The following is a 6,000-nucleotide window of genomic DNA, read 5'->3' on the forward strand; positions in this document are numbered from 1 at the left end:
TCAATAACCATTTGATGAATGAATGAACGAATTTCCACTTTTCATTCCTGTGAATCAGACTCCAGTCTGATTACTCTGCCCTTATCCAATTCCAATAGCCCAACAACGTGCCTCTTTCTTGGGCTCCTGATTCACGAAGCTGGAGCTAAAGCTGGGAACCGAAGCCCAGAAACAGCTGTGATCAACAGGCTTCCCACTTGGCAGTTCACAGGACACAGCCCAAGCCCAGACCAACCCGAAAAGATCTATTCCCAAAAGTACTGGCAGAGAGTACGCAGTCTACAGACAGACAAGACAAGACATAACTAACTCGTGAAAGAAAGTGAGTGCTACAAGTGTAGCAAAGCTTATTAATAAGGATACCAAATGAGAGATCAGAGAAATGAAGTCTGTGTGTGATCTAGAAGTTTACTTTAAAGATGGCATCAACAGGCCAGTGGGCTGGGCCTGGTTTGGGGCTAATCTTGTGACCCCTCAGGGCATCAGTTAGATGTATCACTCCAACTTCATTTGGATGGACTTAAAGAAGCAGAATTACTTTACACACATATGAAGTCTAGTGACTTCTCAACCCATTTCACCTTACAAACATAATCATCTTCTGAAATTTTGAGCCACTTGATTGCTCAAAAATCTTGCTGAGCTCCTTTTTACCAAGTGAATTAGAGAAATCATGAAGTCTCAGAGTTTGAAAGAGTTTAAAGGACTTTAGTTCAATGATCCAATGAAAGCGGTAAAGCAACGTTACTCTTATATTCAAGATCAGCAAAATATGGTCCAAGCTATACCAGTTATGATTCTCTGATCACATCCCTGTACATTTCTTGGCTCCTGGCTTTCATTCATGGCTACTATGCTGCACAACTAAAGGGAGCACCATTTATATAACAGTCTATGTGAATAGCACTGTCAAAAGTTTAGCAATAGTCAATTCCTGAGAAGCCATGTGGGGTGATCAAACTTTCGCTCGTAACATTCTCTCCCCCTACAACGCCATCCCCCAACCCCATCTCTGATCTTAAAGATGCTAACTGTTCCTCAAGGCCCATGTCTTCCATAAAACCCTTCCTGGTTCCTACAGTTGTTAATAATATTTCTCTCTGAACTTTTGTTTTATTTAGTTTATGCCTCTTTTCGGCATATTCTGTCTTCAGGCATAATGAGTTATTTATGTGTGTCTTATTCCAATATCAGATTGTATGTATAGTCCATGGACTCACCTTTCTTTCTACACAGTTCAAAGACTATTTCCAAAACCAGAGTAAGTACTTAACTATAGGATGGGACTTCTGATTGGAAAAGACAATGAGATAACTCAGACACTAGAAAAGTTTGAGGGAGTACTTTAGACTGGAATGGAATATAGTAATCAGAGACATAGGACTAAATTTTGATAATTTGGTGTTTTCGGGCCCACTGGGTTGGAGGGAGTACTAAGCGGTAGGATGCTACTGTCAAAGACACACTTTTCCTTATTTCAAAATTTTGTCTAAGACCAAATCTGCCTGGCTGACTCAGGTGGTAGAGCACGGGACTCTTGATCTCAGGATGGTGAGTTTAAGCCCCAAAAAAGATGGATGAAAGAAAAAGAAAGAAAGAAAGAAAGAAAGAAAGAAAGAGAAAGAAAGAAAGGAAGAAAGAAAGAAAGAGGAAGAAAAAAAAAAAAAAAAAGCTGGCCCAAGACCAAATCTGTGCTTACAGGAAAAGAAGACTTTCTCTTCACCTCTTCCTCCCTCCAGTAAGACACAAGCCTCTGACAAAATGAACTCCAAATTCTATACAACCAATTAAAAACACAGGTTTCAGGGGCGCCTGGGTGGCTCAGTCAGTTAAGTGTCTGACTTTAGCTCAGGTCATGATCTCGCAGTTTGTGAGTTCAAGCCCTGCGTCGGGCTCTGTGCTGGCAGCTCAGAGCCTGGAGCCTGCTTTGGATTCTGTGTCTCCTCCTCTCTCTGCCCTGCTTATGCTCTGTCTCTCTCTGTCTCTTAATAATAAACGTTAAAAAAATTAAAAAAACAAAACACAGGTTTGAAACAAAATACAAAGTAATCAAGCACAATCTAACTTGTTTTATGTAACACCAAAAAATAAATCTTCCTTTCTTAGTTAACAAGTCTCTACTAAGAGGCAAGTTTAAAGAACACAAATCTGAAACACTTGGAGAGCAGGTATACTATTCAAAGGTATCTAAATATGATTTTCTTTACTATACAGAGCCCATGTGTCTGCCTAGCATACAATATTCATTGTCTTAATTAGTATGCATACTAAAATATCTATTTTAACAGATGTATCATGCTCCAAGGAAACCATTATGATCTATTAAAGGATAATTAACCATATAAAATATGATTCAGCATTAACTATATAGAGTCATCTTGAAGTTAGTATACACAGATTTCTATCTATATACAGAAATCTATTTCTGAAGACTTTAAAATATTCTGTGTTCATGTGTCATCAGTATATGTACATTGTACATATGTACATCAGTAATGTACATTGTAGATGATTCAAAATATTTCAGTATATGGGGCACCTGGGTGGCTCAGTTAAGCATCCGACTCTTGATTTTGGCTCAGGTCACGATCTCACAGTGCATGAGCTCGAGCCTGCTTTGGGTTCCATGCTGAGGGCACAGAGCCTGCTTAGGATTCTGTCTCCCCCTCCCAGCTTGCATGTGTGTGCATGTACAGTCTCTCTCTCTCTCTCTCTCTCTCTCTCTCTTTCTCCTTCTCTCTGTCTCTCTCAAAATAAATAAACTTAAAAAAAGTAGTATATAACTGTATGTATGGGCATGGATAATCTGAAAAATTCTATCCACTTTGTATATATATAACTATATATATATGTATGTGTGTATGTGTGTGTGTATATATATACACATATATACACATACATATGTACTTGGCTTTCTTCTTCGCCAGAAAATTTTCAAGGTCAATATCATGAACACAGATTACCATAGCAAACCTATTTATTTATATATTTGTTTATTTATTCAAGCAATTTACTAGAAAAATACTTACAGAATATTTTTCCTGTGAGATAAGCAGTACATTGGCCCTGGAGATACAGTATCACATGGGACAGGCATGGTCTCAGCCCTTGTGGAACTTAGGTTCTAAGAAGAAAGATCAACAAATAGCCACTATAAACTGGCGTCACTCAGGAATGCCTTCTGAAACTACTAAGATACATGCAGGTGCTTACCCTTCACTCTTCAGATTCCACATTGCCCTACACTCTGTTCCTTTTTAAGATATTATGTATGATGTTTACAGTTCACTTATTTCCTTCTTCACTTTCAGGCGGTCAGCTATCACTTTTGCAAATAATGTGCCATCCTTCACCAATGATTCTATTATCCTTCCATCTAGTACACAGCTCCTAAACTTATCTAGCAGAACACATCACCAAACCTATTAAAACTGAACCTAGGGGAGCCTGGGTGGCTCAGTCAGTTAAGCATCCGGCTCTTGGTTTTCAGCTCAGCTCATGATTTCACAGTTCATAGGATCAAGCCCCACATTGGGCTCCTCACTGAGTGTGGAGCCTGCTTGGGATTCTCTCTCTCTCTCCTTCTCTCTGCTCCTCCCCCACTCTCTCTAAATAAATAAACAAACAAACAAACAAACAAACATTAAAAGAAATTGAGCCTAAAATAAGGACAAACAGGCTCTGAGTGAAGGCTTAATAAGTGCTTTATGGCATTGTGCCTTGATGGAATTAGCCAGGTCTCTCTGATGTGTTATTTCTATTATAATTTTCCACCTCTTCTTCCGTTTCTTTATTTAAAAAATTATGAAACAAACCAAAACCCTCCACTTCTGCTTGAACTAAATATCCCTGCTGCCAGAAAAGATTTCTTTAAGCAAAGCCCTTAGAGATGGTATCGAAATATATACACCAGCATTTCTCAAAGACTGGCCCTCAGTTTGCCTGCACAGAATTATCAGATGTGTTTCTTAAAATTCGAGTTTCCTATGCCCCACCCTCAGGCCTAGTGAATCACGTTTATAGAGCCTAAGAACTTGAATTATTATTATTATTATTATTTTATTTATTTTTGGGACAGAGAGAGACAGAGCATGAACGGGGGAGGGGCAGAGAGAGAGGGAGACACAGAATCGGAAGCAGGCTCCAGGCTCCGAGCCATCAGCCCAGAGCCCGACGCGGGGCTCAAACTCACAGACCGCGAGATCGTGACCTGGCTGAAGTCGGATGCTTAACCAACTGCGCCACCCAGGCGCCCCTTGAATTATTTTTAAAGCACTTCGGAGCCTGTGAAGCATGATAAGGCTGGAAAACACTCATCTGAATGATCAAAGAGTACTTATTGAAGATATCAGTCTGTGCCCTAAAGAGCCAAGCCCTCTACTTTACTACCAACCTGTAACATTTGAGTGCATCTCTCTGCAAAGTACTGGATAAAATTAAGTTTAAAAAAATTAAAAAACAAAACAAAGTTTAATGGCCACCTCTGCCCAGGGAGCTTCCATTCTAACCAGGAAGACAAAACACAGACATGAAAAAGTCATTAAAATATATACATGCAGCATTCAGGGGGGAGGAATGGGTGCACAGGAGCCCGCAGTACAGCAGGCAAAGAAACACGAGAGGAGCAGAGTCAAAGACTGAGCAGAAGATCGTTGGTATTCATAAAGGAAGGCTTCCAAAGAGTTTGGGGCAGAATTTAAAAAGAGAGATTTTTCAAGTGTGGGTCTCTGAAGAGGTGCGGAGATTGCCAGAGGGCATTTAAGATCAAGGAGAAAATATGTAAAATCCTATCTCTTGGTACCACAGTCAACACAGAGAAGGAGAGAAAGTGCCCCCCCCAGTGCAGGATTATAAAAAAGCTGAGATATCGGTGTGGAAAAAATCTCCCTGGAAAGAAGTTTTTCCAAATATACATTATCTTTCTAGACAGACAGCAGGGTTATTTTATTCCCAGTTTATAGATGAGGAAACTAAGAGTGATCTGAGACCCTTTTCCAGAGTTCTTATTGCAAGGCAGACCCAGTCCTTTCTTTCCTTCAGGGACTGTTCTTGGCCCAGTCTGACACTGCCCCCAGAAGGGTCACTCATTCACTACTTGTCCTTCAAAACAGAAAGCCATTCAAAAACACCATATTCCTTCCTCTTTCCCCTCTTTCCATTTCAATAAGCCAGGAAAAAACTGGCACATGTGTGTGCGCACATGCATACATGAATATACATGTATGAGCCAGAGTGTGTGTGAAGGAGGTACCAGTGACTAATTTAACGAACTGCTTATTGTTTCTTAATAAATGAGTTATCTCATTTTAGTATTCTCATGAATGCTCCAGAGCTAACATTTATGGAAAATTATGTTGAAAAGTAAACATCAAAGTCTCTTTGATTTGTGATTAAATGATCATCTGAAGTCACCATACTGGGTTAAGCGATACATGTTTCCTCTGGCTGTACTATCTGATGTGATAACCACATGTGGCTGTTTACATTTAAATTTAAAATCAGCATTAAATACAGTGAAGAATGTAGTTCCTCAGGTGCACTACCCACACTTCAAGTGCTCCAGATCACATGCTACCATATGGTCAGCACAAGATACAGGGCACTTCCTGGGGCACCTGGGTGGCATCTGACTCTTGGTTTCAGCTCAGATCATGATCTCACTGTTCACAAGATACAGCCCGCTTGGGCTCTACGCTGGCAATGGGGAACCTGCTTGGGAGTCTCTCTGCCCCTCCCCCACTCGTGTGCTCCCTCTCTCCCTCTCTCAAAATAAATAAACATTAAAAAAAAAAAAGATACAGGGAATTTCCATCATTATACAGCTCAGTTGGACAGCACTGCTCCAGAGTGTCACTCTCATTGAAAATACAATGACATTAAAAGAAAAGAAAAGAAAGAAAGAAAGAAAGAAAGAAAGAAAGAAAGAAAGAAAAAGAAAGGGAGGGAGGGAAGGAGGAAGGAAGGAAGGAAGGAAGGAAGGAAGGAAGGAAGGAAGGAAGG

General features: G+C 40.2%; 1 protein-coding gene across 6 annotated transcripts in view; it reads right to left on the reverse strand.

Moving 5' to 3' along the window:
• Positions 1–6,000, reverse strand: part of HIVEP2 (HIVEP zinc finger 2) — a 207,168-nt gene that overhangs the window by 159,961 nt on the left and 41,207 nt on the right. The window contains exon 2 of one of the 6 annotated variants that reach the window (XM_049654473.1): positions 3,030–3,124. The exons of 4 other annotated variants lie outside the window; for them this stretch is intronic. The gene's annotated coding sequence lies outside the window, so the exon portion shown is untranslated. Of the gene's footprint in view, positions 1–3,029; positions 5,912–6,000 lie in introns of those variants that run through there. One more of the 6 variants, XM_049654472.1, reaches the window with a different exon arrangement.

This window comes from Panthera uncia (genome assembly GCF_023721935.1).
Source record: "Panthera uncia isolate 11264 chromosome B2 unlocalized genomic scaffold, Puncia_PCG_1.0 HiC_scaffold_24, whole genome shotgun sequence".
Taxonomy (NCBI): domain Eukaryota; kingdom Metazoa; phylum Chordata; class Mammalia; order Carnivora; family Felidae; genus Panthera; species Panthera uncia.